The sequence below is a fragment of the Camelus dromedarius genome, unplaced genomic scaffold (genome assembly GCF_036321535.1).
Source record: "Camelus dromedarius isolate mCamDro1 unplaced genomic scaffold, mCamDro1.pat HAP1_SCAFFOLD_172, whole genome shotgun sequence".
Taxonomy (NCBI): Eukaryota; Metazoa; Chordata; class Mammalia; order Artiodactyla; family Camelidae; genus Camelus; species Camelus dromedarius.
Genome location: NW_026989779.1, coordinates 146,228 through 171,079, shown reverse-complemented (window position 1 = coordinate 171,079; position 24,852 = coordinate 146,228). Strand labels below are relative to the sequence as shown.

At 40.9% G+C, this 24,852-nt stretch overlaps 1 long non-coding RNA gene across 2 annotated transcripts in view; it reads right to left on the bottom strand.

Moving 5' to 3' along the window:
• Positions 1-24,852, bottom strand: part of LOC135320634 (uncharacterized) — an 83,939-nt gene that overhangs the window by 19,383 nt on the left and 39,704 nt on the right. Inside the window, exons 6-9 of one of the 2 annotated variants that reach the window (XR_010379880.1) lie at positions 9,268-9,453; positions 6,577-6,801; positions 1,188-1,376; positions 234-433 (exon numbers count right to left, since the gene is read on the bottom strand). This is a non-coding gene — a long non-coding RNA (uncharacterized LOC135320634). Of the gene's footprint in view, positions 1-233; positions 434-1,187; positions 1,377-3,372; positions 3,766-6,576; positions 6,802-9,267; positions 9,454-24,852 lie in introns of those variants that run through there. The other variant, XR_010379879.1, reaches the window with a different exon arrangement.

Below are 24,852 nucleotides of genomic sequence, written 5' to 3'. Positions count from 1 at the left end.
CAGGGACTCAGTGCCCTGCAGCAGCCCGGCCCCAGTCGAGGACCCGCAGCGTGGCCCACCCAAGCAGGAGGGGCACTGGGCTTGAGAAACCGCATCCCCGATGGGGGCAAGAGGGGCTGGTGGGTTTGAGTGAACATATAAATGCCCATAGAAATATGCCTGCATTCATTCAAGTGATACAAGCAACAGTAGCAGGCTATTTAACAAAATTTCAACTGTCAGTGGAAATTTACCATTCCTTTCCTCTTGTCCCCTGCACTCTGAGACAGGCTTAGGCTCTCTCACACCGGCAGCTCTGATGCAATAGTTGTGAAGTCGTTTTACTTTGCTGCAAGTGTCCTCGCTCCCCGTGTGGCTGTGACTGTTGTCTCTTAACACAGTCAGATGTCTTCCTGGATCTCTCCCTGCGTTCTTTGTTCCTGCTCCTCAGATCCTAAGATAAAGGGCAAGTGAAGACACATGACCAGAAAAGGCACCGTGGACTTGAATGAAGTCCTCAGTGATCCCCTAGGTGAGTGCTGCCCACCCCTTACCTTCGATTCTCAAGGTTCTGCCCAGGGTGACATCCAGACAGGAGAGCGTCCTGGGCCAATTAAAAGCTGTGTGACTTGCGCCCTGGGACAGGTGCAGGAGCTGGTTCCAGAGCCATGCCCCTCCCCACCTCTGCTCCCCTCTCTCCCAAGGACCCACTGCCAAGCCCCCAGGTTCCCTGATATTCTGTCCTTCTCTTCTAATCTAATCCAAGCCCTTTTCCTCTTCCTTTATTCCCTAATCACCAGCTGAAGTGGTTTTTCAGTCATAGTATCTGAAAAAATTTTCCAGCAGCTGAAAAAGAGGTCTCCAGAGGTCAATGCCCATTTGCTGGTTCCTGAAGAGAGCCCCTGGTTATGGGGTCCGTCACCAACACCCACGGGGCATCAGACATGTTGCAGAGTCGACCACACCCAACAAGAGTTTGCTGTGACCCCAATGCCCGCACAGCATCCCTGCTCTCATAAATGTATTTGGCCCACTTATCCGTTACTAAGAAGCAAAAGTAAAAAAATTGCTCATGTTTCTTACTAAAATTATTTATGAGGTGGAAAAAGAAATTGTAATAGAAAAGAATAAATTTGACTGCATGTTAGATCTGCTCTTTGGCTTTAAACCTTTGCTGTTTTCTAGGCTCAGACTTGGTAGCTCTGTACCTTTTGTAAAAGAAAGTTGCCTTTAGCCTGAAATATCCAGGAGAGCCTATTCTCCGGGCTCTGATCTTTCACGATGTTAACTCTTCTGCACTTATGTAGAGATGGCAAGTTGCAAAATAGAGAATAAACTTTGTTTTTTTTTTTTTTGGAGGTTTTAGAGGGGCACCATGATTTGACCCACGTGGACAGCTGCAAGAACAAAGAATTCCAAGGAGAAACAATTCGTACGGCAAGAAGTTTGCAACAACCAACCACATCCCCGCCCCTTTTTAGTATAAAAGCGGACTGATTTCTGACTTGGGGGAGACGGTTCTCCAGCATGTCATTCTGCCATCTTCTTGGTCTGCCAGCTTTTCAAATAAAGTCACTATTCCTTGCTCCAACACCTCAATCTCCCGATTTATTGGCCTGCCATGCAGCAAGCAGTACGAGTTTCGACTTGGTAACAAGATGACTGCATTGGAGGTAGTATGTCTCCACTCTTTCCTCTTTTCCAATATGTAACATGCACATCATTTATGATCTAGTGCAAATAATTCATCAAAGACTACCACAAAAAGAAACTACACTCACCTAGCTATCATCACTGAAGTCAAAACCTATCAATTTTATATGCTGTTTAACAACACAACTAAAAAACCTAACATAGGGAATTGATTCCACAGAAATAAAATTATTTCTACTCCTTCGAAACCTTTTTTTCTTTTCTATTTTATTTTGTTTTGCATATTGAAAAGAAAATAAAAGAAAAATCATTTTATTTCATGTATTTTGTTATAGCTACATAATTTAAATACTACAAAGAGATTTAAATTGCAATAAAAAATTGTTCATATATTGTACAAAGATATATACACAATCAATGTGGATAAGGAAAGGAATGGACATTTACTAAAAATCCACTGCACATCCAGTCTTTTACAAGCATATCCTGGAATATAAGCTCTATGATCCAGGGGTCCCCCACCTGCATTCTCACTGCTGAGTCCCTTAGTAATCTTCTACCAAGGCACCAGCATAGAAAAACGCGATCAGTATTTTAGGTATAAATGAGGGAATTAGCTCATTCAATTCTAAAACAAAAACCCTAAAGTAAATACTGAACTTATTTACAGATAAAGAAAATTGGACACAAACAAGTACAGTTTCTTCCCCAAGTTCACAAAGCTAATAACTGGTAAAGGCAAGATTTGAACTCATCTGTCTGATTCTAAAAACTAAGGTGGAAATCCCTTATGACTGGGGAGGGTCCAGCAGCACAGCCTATCACCCTATCTTTGTTCAGATCTAGCCTTAGACAGCCTGAGACAGCACCCCATTCCTATGGAACTTGAGGGCAAATGATAACAATAAGGATTTTATATCCAGTAGTTTCTTAGGTATCATTTATATAAACTGTCAGCAGGACAGCAGAAAAACTCTGGGAAATATGAGTGGGTCCAGGGCTTTTTGCTGATTAGAAACTCAGTCTATCAGGACAGAGTGACCTTCCCATGAGAGGCCACACGGACCTAAACTTAAGGCAGCTGAGCAATGAAAACTAGCAAGACCCTGGAACTCAAGCAAGAAGGATCCCTGCCATCTCCCGCCCTGTTGCCTCTTCATCCACGTGGACACGAAGACAGAAGACATAGGTTCTTGTCTAAGTTACACTATCATGAATTCTCACCCATAAAAAGTTACGACTCTATGCTGTCCTAAGTCCTTTCCAACTCAAATATGTTGACACCAATATCTCAGAAGAATGTCTATGTCTCCACATCGTCTCTTCTATAAGGAGAATAGTTCTATGGCCACAAAGCAGAAATCCAATTAAAAACACCATGCACTAAGCAAGGTGAATATCTGCATAAGAGACTTTGCTCTCACACTCAGTGAATGAAAACTCAGGAAAATTGGTCCTTCTCCCTCAGCAAGTGGGAGGTAGGCTGATTGTGTGTGTGGGTGGGTGTGCATGTGTGTGTGTAAATCAAATACAATGACGTCTGGGATCTGTACAGATTTTTTTTAAGTTACTGTCATTTCATGAGGATGAGACACCCTTTAAAGTAATTTGAATCTAGTGTTCTGAGAGAGCCTCAGGATCTTTTGGTGGAGGAGGGGAAAGGAAAGGAGGAAAGAAGTAAATGAAGCAAAGGAGTAATAATACTGCAAGGGAAAGGCAAGACATTAATTTTGTTCCTACTTGCATCACAAACAAATTACGGACTGGCTTTGCCCCGATGTCCTGTCGAGCACTGAGTTGCAGATGAAGAGGTGACAGCCCATTTCTCACTGAGCTTGTGACTGTACGTGGCATCTTATAGAAACAAATCATTTATCCTGATCAAACACTCTAGCAGCAGGCCGTAATTCTCCTATTTTGAGAGACAAGAAAATAGGAGTTCAAAGAGGGTAGATAACTTGACAAAAGTCAGAGGACCAGTAAACAAGAGAGGATGAATTCAAACTCAGATCTGAATGCAGAGTCTCATCTTCCCACTCCCAGGACTGGAAAATCCTTAACACACAGACTCCCCAGCTCCCCTGCAGTGTTCCTGGCACCAAGCATTTCCCATGGTGATGGACTCCAGTTCTCACAGACACAGCGCTCTGTGCAGCCAATGACCTTGATCAGACCTTGATCATCTACCTGCCACGCCCACCAGGCTTCACCATAAAGGTAGGAAAGCTGGCTTTCAAGTGCATACAAAGCCACCCCTGGTCTAACGTGGGCTCTTCTGGGGCTTCTCCAGCCTAAATGCAGCCATGAAAGTGCTCAGAGTTTGTACATGAGCCACACTACCTCTCTCCATCTGTCTCCACACCTATATTTCTTAGCTATGACCATTTTGATAATATTGGAAACAAATTTTTAAAAACACAAAAGAAAGAATCCTCTAACAATTACTTAATACTTACAATTTTAAATGATTTGTTACAAAGTGAGTATTTACAAACCGAATCTGCCTTCCTAGGTGTCAGTTTAAACAGTTAAAAATATAATAGCAAAAAATTCTCACTTACAAAATTAACAAAAACATCAACAATAATCTGGAATAAACTCACAATTAATGCCCATGTTGTACATGGAGAAAACTACAGGACTGTACTGAGGGGTAAATAAGATGTGTGAATGTAGAGACATCAACATATTGCATGGAGGAAAACAGTTTTGTAAATATGAAAGTTCTCCTAAAAATAATTCAAAACTTAATAAAAATCCCATGAATACACTTATCTGATTTTTTTTTAACTTGAACAATATATTTTAGAATTCTTCAGGAATAATAAAATCATAATAATAGCCAAGAAAGTTTGGGATGGAAGAAAAGAACAAAAAAAAATCGCACTGTCAGATAATAATTAATTTTTACAATATGTAAGATATAGCGCTGGAGTAAGGAAGTAAGATTGACAGAAATAAATCATGAGCTCAAAAAGAGACTCTAGTGTACATAAGTATTTTATACATGTGGGATTTCAAATCAAAGAGCAAAGTATGAATTCAATAATTGTCCTGGGACAATCAGAGAATCACCTGGAAAGAACAAATTCTATTCCTGTCATAATGACCACAAAAAAAATTACAGATAGTGATGTAAATATTAAAATACTAATAACACCAAATACAACTCTTTGCTCACATTAATTCAACTTCTCCTCACTATAACAAGTACTATTATCATCTCCATCTTAGACATTAAATAAACCTACATAAGAGATTTATACCATTATAAGAAAGTATTTCTAAGAATAATAACAAAGATAAAACACAAAAGGAAGACATTTACTATCTTAAGAATATTTTGAGCCACAACAAAAATAAACCTACTGAACAAAATGAAACGAAAGAAATGACAAGGAAAAACTCTGTGATAGATGTTGAAGACAAGGGATTAATGTTCATAACATACAAAGAGCTGTCACAAAGCAAAAAGAAGCTTCCTCACTTAAATTTGTGCAAAGGACAAAATGGATCATTCACTTTTCAAAAGTCAGATGGCTAATCAGTGAAAAATGCTCAATACCTCACTGGTCATCAAATGCAAACTAAAACAATGAAAAAGCACTTTTGCTCATCTTATTGGTAAATACTTTTAAAAGATATTGTAGCTAGTGTCAATCTGTGGGAGAAAAAGCTGTGAGCGAACTTTTTGAAGGATGACATGTCAATGGATATGTAAACTCTGAAAAACGTGTGTACACACTGATTCAACCCCACTTCTAGGAATCATTTCGTTCAGAAAAAAAATCAGTTCAAATAGATGTACTGTTTACACTGGTGGGAAGAAAAGCTGAAGTGAAATCATATCCAGCGATAGAGAATTGGTTACATAAGTAATTCTACATTTCTCATTCCACACTGGAGAAGGAATTTCTAGTCACTTGAAAGTAGCCTGTGATGAAAGTAAATGTCAATGTCACATCCAGGGACTAAATTTCCAGAAGACTTAACTAAAGGCATGCTCATACAAGATCACAGGAATGTCTGTTAAAGAAAGATGCCAGTCAAACATCCTTTCTGACAGTGGAAAATGGAGAAAAGTTAAGTGTCCACCATCAAGACAATGATGCGGTAAATCACGGTGAGCTGTGGGCACTGAGGGGCCGGCGTTTCCCCGTGGCCCAGGGCCTTGTCCACAGCACTCTCCCACCAAAGGTGTCCTTGCACAAGAGACCACATCTGCACATCAGGAGACCCCTCCACTCTATCTGAAAGGACCGGGTGAGTCTGGAGTGAGAGGACGTCTATGATATACCCCTGAGTGAATAAAGCGAGCTGCAGAAAACATATAGTATGGCCTTATTTTTCAAAAAAGAATATATACACACATATACATAGATTTCTCATATGTATGTATGTATGTATGGGTATATATATATGTCATAGGCATAAAGGTCATGAAATATATACACCACATTGGCAACAGCTTTTACACTCAGGAAATAAGGGGAAGGGAGGTAGGGCTCTTTCGGTACCACCACAGTTCTCTTTTCAGTATTTCAGTTAAGTACACTTGGAATTTAAAAGTTTATTTAAGCCCGAAGTAAAATGGACGATGCCTCCACAAGACATAATGCTATACTGGTCATTAAAAATCATGCCAGGGGAGATAGAATATTGTAGAAAAACATGTAATAAGCCGAATGGAAAATGGAGGTCTCCACACAGTAAACAGGCACAGAGTGCTCACTGGTTTTTATGACAGAGCTGATACACACTGATGAAAAGAACAGAAAGTAGATGTTAAAGTGTTAATTATTATTTCTGAGTAGTGGGACCTGGATAGCCTTTTATGTCCCTTTGTTCAGACTTATTGTATTAAATATACATTATTTTTCATCTGAAAAAAGTATTTTTATATGTGTAGTACCACACATTGGAGAATAATACACGAGTACTTACAGAAACAAATAATTAGGAGACACTGCAGCAGCGCCACACAATGTAGAACGGGCGATCCTGATTAACACCGCGCAGTTACATAAGGACCCACAAAGTGAGAGCACCTGCTGTAACAGGGCGCGGCCCCCTTCTATTTGTCACTTGTGTCTTCAGGGCTGAGGCAGTTCTGAGGATGGCCAGTGTCAGTGTTGGTGTCTGGATGGATGCCACTGGATGAGAGGGCACCTGCAAGCCGAGAGGAATAACAGAAATCATCCTCTGCCTTTTCTGTCTTGTTTCTTTGTTACTTTAAAAGAGAGGCATAAATAAGATAAACTGTGTATCTTCCCTACTGAAATTTCAGTAATGAAACCGTTTTCAAAGTGTTCACAACTTATATTCTGCCTATAACCGTCTTTTCATCAAAGCTTCATATTTATTAAATGTTAATTAACTCAGTTAATTAACTCCCTGTTGAAACCTTCTACTATAGAACATGAAATGCACTATGTGAAAGGACCACTCCTGCAGGGACTAGCTTGGCTGTCTTGACAGCAGTGCAGTCAGCCCCCAACATCCCGTGGCTCTGAGCTCCTGATGCTGCTAAGAGAGCACGCTGCCGCCTCAGATGGAGAGGAACTGTGAAAGCATTTTCTGAATTCTACAGCACTGACAAAACATAACTGACAAATCCCAGGCTCCTTTGAAGCTGTCATTTTCGGTTTCTGGCCAACCCCCGTTAATGAGCAGAACCACCTCATTCCCGAGCAATGACACTCACTTGGTAAGGAGTTCTGGAGAAATTTCCAGGTATAGAATGTAATCAACTATATGTAGAATTCTGACAAAAGAAACAATGCTATACCCTGATTTTGGAAGACACTCAAAATATTCTCCTAAGTCTTTGTAGCTGGAAAGGTTGGGCTTCTCCTGAGCCACTTATTTATTTCACAGCCAGTGAGCATCTCCCACAAACCCTGTTACCCTGTGTCTGCTGGGAGCATCAGGTACACTCTTGCTGTCGATCTTATAAGTCACAGGGCAGAGGCGTGTGTCTCACGGCTGCAACCCTCACACAGGCCCGCCTCCAAGCCTCACAGTTTGAACTTGGCCCCATTTTCTAACCTGTTTATTTGGTATCTGTTCTTCTGTAAGCTGCCTGAAATGCTTTTTGGAACAAGTCAGAAGAATGAGTGTGTAGATAAATGGACAGATGGACAGGTGAGAGATGGGCAGACCGAAAGAGAGACTCCAAGAAAAGGGGAACAAAGAAAATTTCCTGTGCAAAACCCTCTTCTAGTCAGGGAAGAAAACCACCACGGAGAAGAGTGAAGAGGCAGGTAGCTTAGGACTGTTTCCTGGATTCCATGAAAAGTCACACCAAGAGATGAGAGGGTAGAACTATAAATAATAAAAGAAAAAAAGCACACATGCTTGAAAAATATATCTACAATATGTACTTTCTAAAGAATAGATTCAAATCAGCAGGGCCCAATACCACAATCCTTGGGTATTTACAGAAATGAGAATCCCATCTCCAAACCACAAGGCATCCCTTTGGAGCACTGAGAATCTACACGGGGCAGTCATAAAGCCATTACCGCAAAATCTATACTATCCTGCACTTACGAGGAACGAGCAGTTGTGCATGTGTGACAATTACAACCCATAGCACCTCTATGGGGGAGGGAAGCCTAGCGAGCTCCATCTCTGCAGGACAGAAAACCAGTCCTGGAGAGCCTAATCCGACCTACCAGTTCTCCATCTCACAGGACTGTTCATTCCAGAGCAGGACTCGAACTCGGACCCACGTTTGTAATCACGGTTCTACCATGCTTTGTGTGCTTATTTTGTGTATAATACATTTGTTTCTGGAATGAAAGGACATTTAATAAATGATCGGTTGTCTCGTCTATCTCATTAGCTCACAATCTTTATATTTTTGAATTGTAATCTTTTCCCCTGGAGAAAGGAACGGAAAGAGCAGTGGTCAGAATGAGCTGGGGCTCAATTCTTTATCTGTTACCACATCTCATCCAAGTCCCCAACCAGGGAGAAGGATCAAATGTCCTCTTCATCTTTTAAAGAGAGGTCTCCAGTGATGGAGACTTACTCAACTCCAAAACCAAGTCTGGGGGAAGGGAACATGCAGCAACCAGAGCAGTATCATGCATAGGAAGGTGAAAAGAGCTCAGGGGGTCAGCCTGATTTAATTTCAATCAATAAAAGAATACCACACACTAAAAATACTAGCATGCAATGGGTTTGTTCTTTCTTGACATCTAGCAAGTTTCCACAGCCCACATGTAACATTATCGTGAACCAGTGAAAGGAAGAGTCTACGGATAGGGAAAATCAATGCCACAGGCAGGCTGAAACCCAGGCTGGAGTTTAGGAAGAGAAAGGACATAGTTAAGAATTGGGGAAAGGCTGGAGGAAAAAATAATCACAAGGACTCTCAAGCATCATCCTACAATCATATAATCATTCATTCAAGAGAGAGTTACTGAGGTCCAATTTTGTGCAAGATTGTACACAAGGCAAAGCAAGAGCGCAGAGACCATGTTGGCAGCAAGGGGCGGGGCTAAAATACACTTCTGATCCCGGTACCTTGCACACTTGTCCTCAGTATAAAGGCAAAGAAAAAAAGTAAAATAATATTCTGTAAACTCAAAGCATTGCTGAAAAAAAAATTAAAGAAGACCTAAATACCTGGACAGACACGCCACGTACATTCCTGGATCAGAAGACAGTGCTCTTGGAATGGCAGTGCTCCCCAGAGTGATCCGTATATTCTATGTGGTCTTGATCACAATCCCAGTGGGCTCCTCTGCAAAAACTGATTATCTGCTGTTATAATTCATATGGGAATTCGAGGGTCTCAGTAACCAAAACAATCTTGAAAAAGAAGAATAACATGAGAGGACCTGTAATTCTCAATTTGAAACTTTACAACTGTATCTCTAGGTGAGATTAGAGGCCATTTTTAAGTTATTACTGTGTTTATCCTTATTTTCTAAATTCTCTAGAATGAATATAATTGTTATAATAAGGAAAATAAAAAGTAAGTTATCTTTTAAAACATGCACACCGATTCATTCATTGGAAAAAAAGTATTTTAACTATAAAGAGGTAAACAAATATCTAGTGAAAAAGGAGTACTTAAAAACAACAGTGCATTTACATTTTTAAGAAATTGAAAACTGAAAAGCACAAACACATCAAGTTTCTAGGGAGACAAATACAACAAATTAACACTTATTTTCAAAAATCCTAATTGAACAATGAAAACTCAAAGGGAAAATCGCGATTGACAGCTAAATGCAAACACATGGAGAGCAAAGGCCTAGAAATCACAGTTCCTTTAACTCTGCTACTACCTCAGTAGGGAAGGAAATTCCTCACTGAGGAGACAGTGGAATCCCATGCATAAGACAGGATACACAGTACAAACTGCGCTAGAATCGGGGGTGATTTTCTTAGAAGAATTCTAAAGTTACAACATTGCTGGAAAACTATAAATACACTGACAGACAGATTAAAACACACAGTCATATATATTATATAGAAACATACGAAGTCTGCTCCCATGTTACATAGAAATACAAACATATTTGTTCATTTATGGGCACCGATTACTTTTTCCCAGGTAGAATATTTCAACTAAAACAAAAAATCAATAATACACCCCTCTTGTCAAACCTTGTTGATAAGTTACTCTGCTATGTAATCAAAATATGCCTAAGATAGATCTAAAATAAGTGAAAAAGATCTTTGTATGGTTTCTTGAACTCTTCTCAACATTCCAAACTTAATTTTAAAATAGATCTCAGCAGTATTTCTATATTATCTTTTCCCTCGTGAAATGACCAATACAGTCTGTTGTCAAAATTCTGTCCTTACAATGATTCACGAACACCGTATCCTCACAAAACTGCTGGACAGCAAGTCACTATCCAGACACTGTGACCAAACAAACGAAACACAAGGAAGACAGTGACACTATTCTGGAGGGCTTACCGTCTGTGTCAACACCGGGGTTTTTATTTGATTGGTTTGATTGTGTAGCAAAATAAAATCAATCAATTATTTTCTTCTCTGAGCATTCTGTAAGTCATGACTCTTTTCAGTGTCATGAGCAGGAAAGACTTAAGCATGACTTGATTAGGTCAAATAGCAACAATCATCACCGGAGAGAGAGTAATAAAGAAGTTAAATGATAGCAATGTTTCTGCCTACATGAGACCTAAAATAAACCTACACTGATATCCGAAAGGAAAATGAGATGAGGTTCCCAATGAGAAAACAAACAAACAAGAAACCAAAAAAGGAAAGACTTTTTCATTAACGATTCCAGGCAGTAGTGGAGCATGGTGGTGAAGAGCACAGATGCTTGGGGACAATCATGAGGCTCTGAACTCCCACAGCACTGGGTAGCTTTGACACTCATAAGTCAGTGAAATTTTCTGCATCTCAGCCTCCTATCCATAGACTGGGTACAACAACAGCACCCGTCTCCTAGGACGGTCCTAAAAATTAAGATATTTTATATGTAAATTTTAAATAAAATACCTCAGATTTTAAATATTGCCCCAAAAGCACAAGGAAAAAAGAAAACAGAGATAAATTTGAGTTCATCAAATTTAAAACTTTGCTTCAAAGGACACCATCCAGAAAGTGAAATAAACAACACTGAGGAGAAAATATTTTCAAATAATTTATCTGATTAGGAATTTGTATCTCCAAATAAAAAAGAGCTCATACAATTCAACAAAAAAGACAACTAAATTAAAAAATGAATAAAGGATCCGAAATGGTATTTTTCAAGTAAAATATACAAATGGCCAATAAGCACAATGAAACGATGTTCAAAATCATTAGCTGTAAGGGAAATCATGTCAAAACTACTAGGAGAAACCGCTTCACACTCACTACATTAGGTTATATTTAAAAAAAGAATAACAAGAACTAATGAGGACACACAGGAATCAGAGATAGCAGCCCTTGCTGGTGAGATGTAACGCTGCGTGGCTATTTTGGAAAACAGCCTGGCAGGACCTCAGAGAGTTGAACAGTTGGTTTCTGAATGACCCAGCAATTCTGCTCTGTGGGCACACACGTAAGAGAACTGAAAACAAATGTCCACATAAAAACTCCTACAGGAATGTTCATGGTGCCATTATTCATCACAGCCAAAAAGAAGAAACAACCAAAATGCCTATCACCTGATGAATGGGTAAACAGAGGGGCCCAGCCATACAGTGGAATATTATTCAGCAATAGCAAAGCATGGAGTACTGACCCTGGCAACAACATGGACAAACATTGAAAACGTTACTCAGTGTGAAAGAAGTCAGTCACAATAGACGGTTCCATTTACATGAATTGACTCGATTTACATGAAATGTCCAGCACAGGCAAATCCACAGAGAGAGAAGAGTGGCTCCCTGGGGCTGGGGGAGGATGGGGAAGATGGGAATGAGTGCTTATGCATATGGGGTTTCCTGTTAGGAGGATGAAAATATTCTAAGATTGACTGGGATGCACAATTCTTGGCATACAGTAAAAACCGGTGTAAATATTAATGGGTGAATTGTATTAAAACTGTTAAGAATAAAAGCACCTCGGGCCAGTACCTTCCCATAGTAGATGCAAATTGCTAACTTTTATTACAGGAAGAAGAAACTGCCCTCAGCATGTAAGCAGGAGATCAGCAAATGTGAGTTAACCGAAATTGGACAAGAGCAGTTCACTTGAAACAGTTGCTGAGTGTATACGAAATATTCAGAATGAAGAAAATCAGTTTGACATCAAGATGAAGCATTCTGCTTCAAATGCAGATCAAGGATTCGGCAAGCCCACCTGCTAGAAATAACCAGAGAAGAAACCTGGTTCTTAAAACAAGCACCACATCCAACAAGGAAATGGTGGTGAGGAAAGCAGTCAGCCAAAAAACTGGAACAGTTTGCTACAAATAATTTCTCCACTGAAATTTCAAAAATAAAATGAAAGTGATGCAATGCTGCGCTGTCCTCACGTGAATGGGCTTCCTCCGGTGCTCGACAGTTCTGTAACACCGAATGAGAGACTCAGGAGAATCAGCATGGCTCCTGGGAGTCCCCAGGTGACTGCCCACCAGCACGCTGACCACCATCACATCTGCCAGGGTTGAATTGCAGACAAGAGACCAACTTCTGAAAGGCACAGGAAATGTTGGCAAGGGAAAAAATGGCTGCAGTCAGTCCTGGGACAGAAGCCCTGACAGCAGAGGCCAGAAGGCTGCAGGTGAACTGGAGTGGCCCTGGGGAAGGAAGGGACCACAAGGGAGCAGATCTCAATTCTCTTCTCTCTCTCCCTTGGGTAGGAGAGATAAAGCCTGCATCATTCTCACCTGGAACTGTAGGTTATGGCTGGCAGAAGTCGTACCGACACGGAATGATTATTCAAGACTCTGAGGGAAAAGTCCAGAAAAAGAGAAGGAGTAGGGAGCCAACTCCACAAGCCTCTCAAATGCTCCTATATTTACTGTGTATAACGAAAGGAAAAAGTCATTAACTGTTGTGTGATAGTAAGTAGGAACTTGAGGAAAGACGGGAGGAGACAGAGATTTTAGAATCCACAATGAGTACAAAGGCTTAGTGTATCTTTAGGGAAGTCATGGGATGAGGGGAATAAGATACATTCTTTAGATATGTGAATTACAAAGCAGACCACGAGACCAGCCAGGTCCTTGTTTTGGGGATAATAGACTATCTAAAAGCACACAAGCCCAGCTTTTATAGCTGAGGGCCTGGGTCCTTGCTTTGAAATGAGCAGAGTGCTATCTAAAGCATCAACTATGCAAGCAAAGCATTGTCTCTGCTTTTTAAGGCAAGGAGACAGGAGTGAGGATGCACAGGCTCCTGCTTGCAAAGCAGTTACTAAGCACACATTTTTCTTCTGAACATTGACAGGCGGCTGGGTTCTGTTACAATTTGTTAACCTAATCTTGGGCTCCCACATGTAACCATTATGGAACCATTATGGAGGACATCCTAGGATAACAAATCCTAGCTCTGGGTCTTTTACTGCCAGCTTCAGACACTCTAGCAGGATCTAGACACATCCCTGACTAACGATCCCACAGAACCACCCAGACTCTTAACTCCTGGTGCTTGAAACTTAATTTTAGCTCTACACAACTTAACAAAGAAAAGTTTCAGAGATAGAAGATATTACATTCTTTTATATCTCATCATATGAACTAATTTTTCTGATTGCTCTAAGCTGCTTCTAATTGGCAAAGCACCTAATTCTGCAGGTGAATTCAGTACTTTCCATTGGGCATAACTTGCCAGTTTGGGCTCGCTGAATTCTATTGGTCAAATACTGATACACTTAATTTATTTCATTGTTCATCAGTTTCAGCCGGGAGGAGAGGGAGTGTCACTCTGTTCCTCAGCCCACCCTCAACTCTTTTCGCATCAGCAACTCAGGCCTCCTGAAAATAAAACAAAGAATTTGTTTCCCTTCTACGCTTTCCACAAACCCAACAGGAAACATCAGCCTGGAGAAAGTATTCAACACAAATGTTCAAACAAAAATCTATAAAACCTGAAGCAACTCCATCTCCGAATCATGATACACAATGACATGAAAGTAAGTGTGTCAAGCACAAAACATGCGTGAGCCTGACCACCTCATTTCTATTCTTCAAAGGAAGGAAGGTTTTCATATTTTTTATTATCACTCTTTCTCATTGCTTCTGATTAAGCCAAAAATTAGTTTATGAAATAATTAAGCACTGCAATAACATATTTTTGTTATATCAATTATAGATGGCATTCAGAGGGGATAGGAAAACCCAGCTCTGTAAAAAATGCAAAATTTCTTCCCCTGTTAAGAACACGTATACAAAATGCAACAGAGAATTCAAATTCTTGTGGAGAGGAGCAAAAGCCACAGAACAAAAGCAAAGTCATTACAATGAGTCAATTCAAAATTCACTGGACAAACATGCTCAATGCATTCAAAGAATTTTAAAGGCACACTGCAAACCATTCACTTAATGATCTGCAGGCTAGAGGGAGCATTTCCCTCTTTAACAGACAACGGTAATCAAAAGGGTGCCCCTCCAAACAAAGACGAAAGATCAATCAGGTTTTTAACAGTTCTGATAAATCAGCATGTTCTAAAGAACAAAATTCAGAAATTTTAAACATTCATTCAAACCACAATGAAACAAGCACTTAAAAAAAAAGAAAAAAAACCCAAAGAAACTAAGCACATTGATCATGCACTTGGATCAATGAGAACGTCTTTTACCCTTCGAAGAAAGAACAGGCTATAGCCTTTTACTTGAAAATTAACACTACTTTAAAGATAACTCCTAAAACGGATTTCATCATTCATGTTGCCTTGAAAACTCTGAGGCACTTGTATCTGATCAGAAAAGCAATTCTGAGTAATAGTATGTTACAATTCAGCGCCAGTTTGCTTTAGAAGAAAAAAGAAAAGCTACTGTTCCTCAAATCCTGCAGAGTGTGAAGTGCCTCCCGGCCTCTTTCCCCTCCTGTTTTTAAACCTGATGCTCCCCAACCCTTCTGAAACAAGTGTGAGAACCTCGTATTCCCACCAATATGTCAAATGACTAAAGAATATCAATTTACTTGTGTAAATATATGCCTACATCTTGAATTGGAGGAGGAAGGTATCAGAGGGCTACATGGAACTTATTTCTACCTTCCTGAAATCACACACAAACACGTTCACACAGACACAAACACATACACACTGAATTACTGAGCACTTCACAAGCTTAGGAATTCCAACTTCTAGAAGATAACTTTGCAGTTAGTTTAAAATACAAAACTGTCAAGTTTTGAAAGACTTGATCATCTGCTAAATCATCCAAATATCAACGAGACCCAATTTGCCTTCTCTGTAGAATGTAATTTCCCATGATGTCAAAGCAGACCCTAAGAGGTACTGGATCCAAGACTCGTGTTTATCACTAGCTATTATCGTTTTTAAACAAGTAAACAGATTCAGAAAGGTATGTCCCAACATTTATTCTTATTGAAATAGCATATGTATTCAATTGTCTATACAGAAAATAGGTCCCATGATGGTGTTTAAGAGCTATTTTGTGTATTGCAATATTTATTTTTAAGTGAAGACAAGGAGGGTGGGTATTACTCAGTTGTAGAGCAATTGCTTACTATGCACAATGTGCTGGCTTCAATCCCCAGTAATCCCCCCCCAGAAAAAAGTGCTTATTTAAAAATAAGAAAAAAGTTATAAAAAAATACAGACTAAAAACCACTGCAATGTAGAAGTCAGAACTATAATAAAAAACATGAGTTTCTATCAAATACTGACTATATGTCAAACACAGGGACAACCACAAATCACCCCTGACAACCATCACGTGTGGTTCTCAGCAACCCTTCTAAGTAGACACGGATGAGAAGCCCAGCACTGCGGATGAGGAGACGGAGCTCGGAGGAGCCGGGGGTGCTGACTGTCCTGCTCCCTGTGACACCACGTCAGCCCAGGAAAAGTGCTGACAGAGCTGCAGTGAGGGGACATGCAGCTGCGTGGAAACTTCGAGAGCTGGGAGTCCCAGAAAACACGAAAAATTGTTCAGTGAAAAACCAGCTCAAATATATTACACTGTGTCACATTCTTTAAACAGGGAACATGACTGAGACCTTTTTGATGCCTCCGTGTCCTTTATGCCATCATCAGTTATTTGCTCTCTCAGCGTGACCAGTGATGATCTGGACCCCATATGAAGTGCACTCAGATGGCAGAGCTTTTAAAGCTTTTTTATGAAGTTTGTAAAACTCTGTCTATGCCTCACACAGGCGGTCATCCATCACTTCTCACCGGTGTGGACGTACCACCTGAAATCACTCCTTTCTGCTTTTTAAAATCCCTTCATCTAATCCAGACTTTTCAACAGCAAAGAATCAGCTCAACCACAGACAGTGAACAGCTGTTCACCAAATGGACTCGAACAGCCCATTGGACTACCTGGAAGCCCTTTTCTTCTATTAAACCCACTTCCGGGTACTTCATCATTTTCTGATTGGTGGACTTGGCCGCTGACTGGCCTACTCAGAGAGCTCCCAGCCTCACATCCAGGGGTGGGAGAGGGCCCTGCTCTTGGGAGAAATCAGTGAAGAAGGCTGACATCCTCCAGTCAGGACTGCACGTGTAGAAGTGCCATAACGTGCTCAGAAATTATACCGTCAGCACACCAGGGCTCCCATGGACTGGTTTCACATTAACCAAACTCACGAGACACTGATGCAAGAAAACCAGAAACTTAACTTATTAATGTAACAGAATATGTGAAATTATGAACCAGACTGAAATATCAGAGTTCAAACATGAGTACAGATTCTCCTCCACTGTCTAATAACGGGCAGGCAGTAACATGGCAAACATGGACAGAAGCAGAGCAGGAAGGGTTTCTAGATTAACTCAATGGACTAAATTTCTGTTATACCAACAGATCTACTGCCTGGAAAACAATTAACGCTAATCACGGTGCACTCTTCGTGGACAGTGGCTGAGACACGACTGTGAGCACCTGTGTAACTCTCCTTTCCCTGTCCTTATTGGGCAAACTGATGCACAGAGGTACAGATATCCAGGGATGCAGATACGTCTAAACTCCCAAAGCCCATCCCTGGGAGCCTCAAAACCAGACAGCCAGGGTTTAAATACCAGCTCTGCCACTTACTAGCTCTGTGACCTTGGCCAAATTACCCTCTGTGTGCCTCAGTTTCCACACTGTAAAACTGGGATAAAAATCAAACATTCCTTACTCGATTGTTGAGAAGATTGAAGGATTCATTTTAGTAAAACTCTCAGAAAAGAATGTAGCACATTATTAGTGCTCAACAAATGTCAAATTAATATTAAAGTGATTTACAAGTCTCCTTTCTAATCATCTTCTGTGTTTCCTGGCTAGACTAAGTCCCAAAGGAAATCCTTATTTCTCCTTTTATAAACTCTTGGGGAGCACCCTTCTGTTCCATACAACCACCTGTTTAAACTGAGGGAGGGGATGCCTCCTCCCCACTCCTCTTGGCCACGGAGAGTGCTTCTCCACACCACAGACCCATGGCCCACATCTAGCCTTTATCACACTAACAGAGTGAGGTGTGAGTCCGGAGAGACAAGCAGGGTATGTGAAACCGTTCCTTTCCTTCCAGTGCTGGCCACACTTGGGAAGCACCCGGGATGCTCAGCTCCATGGCAGGACAGCCCTGTGCATGATGGGGCAGGTCCTCTCAAGGGAAGGCTCATTGTGGCACAGAGTTACCTGGGACAGGGTGAGTCTCTACTTCTGGGACACAGTATAATGACACGCATTTTCCCACAGCCCTGAAGTTCATGGAGAACTTGGCTTCATCAGTAAAAATGAAGACATATATCACCTGCTTACTCTTTTCTGTCATCTCTCAGTTGGCTGCTGGAGACAACATGTGTATAAGTATTGGATCCCATTAAGCCCCAACATATTTGAAGTAACAAAAAATTCTGTGGCTTAACGTTGGTTCAGGGCGACTGTGTAACAGTTCTGACTTTGCTGATGCTAAATTATGGGTATAGGAACTATGGAAACTCCTCAAATATCTTTCATCATAAAACCAGCTTTCCTTATTTTCCTGTTTCTTAGTAATTGCCAAAGACTATCAAATGATGGCTTCTCACAAAACAGTAGCTAAAGTTTATGAGCCCTCTTGACATACCCACTGTGGTAAACACTTTACATAATTTCTAATTCTCACAATTCTACAAAGCAGATATGAGCATCCCCATCTCACAGAAGAGGGAAATCTCAGAACGAACTGACTTAGGCTCACGTGGCTCAGTGGCAGCGCGTGCACGCAAACCCATCAAAAAACTACACCCCTTCCTATATGTACCAAATCTCCTACCAATAATTAACACACAGCGGCGGGGTCAATACTCAGGGAACCCAGTACACTTTTCAGCTTTAAGGTGCTCCAGAGGCCGCTTCTAGCTGTTTAATAAATTCCCGGCTCACTGGTTTCTAGCACTGGAAGAAAAGTCCGATTTTGCCATTGTTTGCACAGCAAGTCTGAGATGTTCACAGCGAGATGACAGAATAAAACTAAGATATAAGCAGAATAATTTTTCCAGGTAGACAGACATAATGGAGACTGTGCTATTCTGAGGCATTAAGCAAAGAAATCAAAATAAAATAACGTTGTTTAAGCTTTCTTTAACAAATAGGAAAATTAAGAAGGTAAGAAGGTGCAACAGCGCCACCTATGGCTAAAAAGACCTTCCAGGTTGCCGGGAAACATGCAACACAAAATTGTCTGTAGGATCAGAAACGAGAGTCAGATAACTAAAATCTTCTGTAGCACATACTGCATTTTGTTTCGGGGTAAGGGAGGAGTATTCTGTATTTAATCTGATATTGCTAATACTCCTGAATATAAACAAAAGACATAGGCTTATGGAAACTCATCTTAGAGGAGGAAAGAAACCAGTCCAGTCACTTCATTTTACCGGAGGGGAGACTGAGACATGGGAACTGTCCTCCTTGCAATCGGCAGCAAAGCTCTCCTAGGCCTCATGTCTTGCACTGTAGCAAAAACCAACAGAACTTTACTAGGCCTATATTCATAAAAGTAAAGTCTGTATTTTTCCAAAAGTAGGTAATCTAAGTATCTTGCAAAATACTTCTCAAAGAGCCAGGAAATCATAAAAGTTTGTTGAAATACAAAAACATTTATTTACATATTAAAACAGCATGAGATTTATTCTATTAAAAAAGTTACATGTCAAATCAATGTTTTGATATTTTAAACCTGTTAAAAGTGCAAGAAAAAAAATCAAAATTTTCTTTAATCACAAAAGAGAGAAGATTATTCCCTGAAAATGATAAATGTGGATTTTTTTAAACTTAATGGATCTGGTCAGAATCCACGAATTTAAATGTCTGAGTGGATGTTACACGGCAACATGAATTCTGAGTTGTAACAATACACATTCTGTGTAAATAATCTTCAAGCTCGTCTGCTTAAGGCAATTTAACTAATCCCTGTCTCAATAGAATGATACAGATTTCATTAAAACTTCATAGTGCACTAAAAAAAAAATAAATGAATCCTTGTTACTTTAAGCCATATTCATATATATCATATGTATACATATTGAATATGCATCAGAAATAAGCCACCCCCTTTAGTATTCAGAGTTGATCCTTCTAAAATACCTGTCATTGTGACAGCACATTTTTATTAAGGACCTCTTGGGTGCTTTGTATACAAGGCGTCTAACTCTCACAGACAAGGAAAACGATATTACTCAAATTTCACAAATGAGGAAATGTACTTAAGCCATAAAAACAACTTACCTATTCATCATCAGGAAAGAAAAGAGTAATGATTTTACTTACAATATTCACTGACAATATTTTCTTCCATACTAAGACTACATAAAACCAATTCAGTCTTTCTAAGTATTTCTGTCAATAAGGGACACTAGAGAAAAGCAAGTAACATCACTTGCAATGGTTGGAATTTCAAAGCCCACTTCTCTTTTGCACTATAATCATTTTTAATATTTTGTTTTTAGTGCTCACAGAGCACTAAAATTAAAAAAAAAATTAACTTTTTAAGTCATTACCTGAGAATAAAACTTTTGTGTAAATGTACAATTTTAATTTATGCCACTCTGTCTCACATTCTCACTGGTGTCTCTCCTTTGAAGTCCTCATCAGGCTGAGATCACTAAAATTGGCCATTTATTGAGTCACAGGAGTTCGGGAAACCACGCAACGGGAGGCTGAATAGAGGAGCAATTAAAAATGCATTCTGTGCAGCCAGGGTTCCAGCACTGAGCTAGCCACTGCCAGCTGTGTGTAATTTGGGACAAGCTGCTCCATCTCTCAATCCCTCAGCTGCAAAAAAGGAGACACTGATACCTACTCTCAAACACCTGCTATGAAGTAAAACATGAGGAAAGAATTTTAGCCTTAGGCAGGTGTCCATTCAGAGCGAGTTTTGTCATTATGATGATGAGGATGGGTGTTAATAAATTAAGCTAGACCAGAAAGTAGAAATCACCATAAAGGAGAAACATTTAAATCAATGAACATTTCCTTTTGGATGGATTGCAGAATATTCTATTCATTTTTTTAATAAACCAAGATTTGTCCATTAATAATAGATTTACAGGTTCATGGACAAGTCTCCAGAAAAAGAATTAGAGGCCTCTAACCTCTGAATACTAAGAAAGTAAAGTTTAAAAAGAATTCTGGGGGAGATTATACCTCAATTGGAAAAGTATGTGCTTAGCAAGTATGTGGCCCTCAGTTCAGTCCCCAGTAACTCCATTTAAAAACTTTTTTTTTAAGAAATGGAGAATTAAACAAAAAGATGGAGGAATACAGAATTTTTTTAGAGACTCAACTCAGACTTCTGATGGGGAATAAAACATCCATTTCTCAGAGGAAATCTTGAAAACTATGTAAACTGGATCTGAGAAGTCTAGTCTTTTAACATTATTCAAGAATTCATATTACCAAGTCTTAAAACTACCTGATAACCCACAGTTGTGATAGTGATCATAACAGCTGCCAACACGGATCGAGCTCCGGCTAGGAATGCTATGTTCTGACATCTCTGACCCTGAGGCCTCACCAGGCTGAGAGCACTAAATTCGGACATTCATGAGCATCTCGTGTAAGTCCTCAATTTGTGCTTCTCACTCCCCCCTCACCAGGCCCTCTGAGGGAAGCACTGTTATCATCTTTGCCACCCGCAATTAAGGCCACTAAGGCACAGAGACTAAACCCGATCCAGGTCACACTGGCATTAAAGGACGTCTGTATTTCTGCTGTTTTACTTTTTACAAAGGAATCTGAGATATCAATTCAAGGGAGACTGTTAAATAATAAAGTCTGTCTGGTCTCCACCTCAAAGAGCACATAATATAGATTCCTGATGTAGGATGAGGCTGCCGCCACAAACTGACTCAGCTTGAAATTAATATCCAAGATGAAGCAGTGAATACACGTAAATATTCACGATTGTCAACTCTGCTCACGGGTCTGGGCCCTTCACTGCCTGAACGGCGGTGAAATCCCCACCCGTGTCAGGGAGGGAAGAGCGGCTCTTCCAGGTCGCACCCAGGCTTCACGGGCTGTTTCCCCTCACAGACTGTCGTCAACAATTAAAAAGCTCTCAAATTTTTTACACCATGCAAAACTGAAAGACATTTCTGCAGATGGAGCACTTTCTCAGGCTTAAACCTTTTTTGCCTACACTCAGCAAGGGGGAGAAAAGAAACATGACTCTGCAAAGACTCTGAGCCTCACCACTCACAGGAGTAGAACTGCCTCAGCACAAGATGACTGTTCACATTGCAGGGTGAGAACAAAATAAAGCCGCCCCAACCACAGGCACTCCCAGAGACAGCGCTCAGCAGTCTTCTGCACACTCACTGTTGTGCAGCCCTCACCACCATCTATTTCCAGAACACTCCATCATCCAAGAAGAAACCCCCTGTCACTATCAGTCATTCCCTAATCCCCCTCCACCCAGCCCCTTGCAACCATCACCTGCTCTCTGCCTCTGCATGTGCCTATTCTGAGCATTTCAGATCACTGAAGGCAACAATATGTGGCCGTTTATGTCTGGTTCCTTTCACTTAACGTACTATTATCAAGGCTTTTCCATGTTAAGTGGTATCAGCATCTCTCTCTTTTTTTTTTTTTTTGAAAACGTTAGTTTATTAAAAGTTGGTAAGTACTATCAAAAAGAGTAGAGTGGAGCATAAGGGGTGGGGATTCAAAGGGAAAAGGGTTGGTTGAGCAGTCAGGGTGGACTTCCCAGAACAGGTGGCATTTTTCATCTTCCCCTTTATTTTTTTTTTCCTTTTTATTCACCCTTACGTATGAATAATGTTCCACTACATGGAGATACTACATTCAGTTCACCCATTGAGCAGCTATTTATGGACGACATCCAGAATAATGAGTGTAAGAGGTGACTAGCAGGGATGGCATTTAAGCAAAGGGCAAGATGTGCTTTTAAAAAAAAAGCCAACAAACAGAGGCACAAGGAAATTCAGTGCGTTTCTGAGCAAAGTGCATGCTTGCTTCGGCAGGACTACCATGCAGGGCTGGGGAGGATATTGGCAGGAATCACGGGGAGGGAGTCACCTAAGAAGACTCCCCACCGAAATCAGCTCAGCCAATTCTCCTCCCTCATGTTTTTAGGTTTCTCTTATTTCATGTAATAGCACTTTAACTACACATCTGATCATGTGCATCAGACCAACTTACCTCGAAGCTACAGAAAATCATTCACTGACCGGAGCAGCTCCAGGACAAAACTGTGATGGACCAGGGAGTCCTGCAGCATCCCAGCCAGCAGGCACAAACCCCACATGTGCCTTGGTGATGTCCAGAAAATAAAATGCATGGAAATATCTCACTGCTGGTGCACAATATCTGCCCCCAAATTGCCCCAAAATCATGCTGGTAAAGCACTACTCAACCCTCTCACTACAAAAAAAAAAAAGAAAAAAAAAAGCTAAGAAGGCAAATTTAAGCTCTGCCATTGAAAACCAGCAACCATCAATGCCAGTATCTGAGCTGGAATGCTCCTGACTTCAAAAACCACTGCTCACTTATTTTTCAAACAGAAAAGCATATATGTATTCCACATAGATGATATTACAGTAGGATTTTTATTTTCGAAATTTCCAGTTCAACATTAGCACAAGAAAGATTATGTTTCAGCTTTTAAAAAACTCAATTATCTTCCACTTTCTTAATTTTGAACCTATTATTATTTTATAAATGGAGCAATGCTTCATATTATAAACCAAGTGTTTGGCTTCTGCAAACAAAACCTTTATGACCTCACTATTTCAGAGCAAACTTTAATGATGTTTTGAGAGGTGGGGCCTGGGGCGCTCACTAACAGCCCTTTACATACTGACAAGGATGTGCTATTAAGTAATGCAAAGGCTCTAAGTCCACATTAACTAGGAAACCAAAGAAACGACACCAAAGCCTTACTTTATCATTTTTAAATATTCCTATTTTTTGAATATTAAAGTTCTTAAAAGATATGATTTTTTTGAGAAAGACAACAGCTGTATTAAATTTCCTCTCACCAAGAAAGCAATTTTTATCAAGAGTAAAAACCCCTATGGAAATTCAAAAGACAGGACGTTTCTAGCTAAGTGAACATGCAGATCTGAACACAAACATAAATCCTATCAGATCTCACTCGAACCAGCTCAACAAAGTCCTGGGCTACCCTGGAACTTAGCTCTTTTCTTCCAAATGTTGGCTGAGCTAAGATCATCACACAAGGCAGGGAAGAAGAGAAGAGGAAAGTCCACCTGGCGGCCTCCATCTGTTTTCTTCAAGCCAAAAGGCGCCGCAAGGGCGGCCCCGCTAACAAGCCCTCCCCATAAGGAAATCCGGCATCCACACTGCCCCTGCCGTCCCCAAGCAGCCCCGATGCCCCTCTCCCACTTGTGGCCTCCCAGCCTGTGAATGGTCTTCTAATGTCACTCCCCAGTTGGTGGCACCCTCCCCCTCTTCCCCACTACACACACAAACACACACACACACACACACACACACACACGTGGAGCCAAGGCAGCCTTTCCAAAGCATAAATTTGATTACATCACCCCACTTCAAAGCCTTCAGAGGCTCCCTGGTAGAGTTTTAGCCCCACCCCCGACCCTGCTCGCCCATCCTCACCTCAGTACCCAGGTCCCCAGTGACCTCAGTGGCCCCCTGACCTGCTCCTACTTCCCACTTGCCTCCAGGCTCATTTTGACTGTTTCTCAAGGAAGCCTTCCCTCCCTCCAACCTCCACAATTTGTTCCTCTGTTCCTAGAACATTCTAGGCTAAGTCAACTTCTGACACTGCTAAGCTCCCAAGGAGCATTTTGCTTACTAATGTGGGTCCAACCTCTCTTCCCTAGACACTCAGAAGTGTGTGTGTTATGAATAAATGAATGATGGGGTGGGTCTCAATGGGACAGCCAGACCTGCTCTCGCCCGTCCCGACCTTTCTTACTGTAGAATATCAGAAGCAAAACCAGAAGTACCTTTCCTGAGGGTCACTTCCTGCTGACACCCTTCACTGCCTCCTGTGTCAGTTCTAGTAAAACCCAAGCTCTTCGAAAGCCCTCCACCCCAGGCCCTCTAGAGTGTCCTCCCCAGCAGGGGCACCCACAAGCCTGGACCACACATGGCACTCTCCCCGAGTCCCCACCGCACAAGCCTCCAGG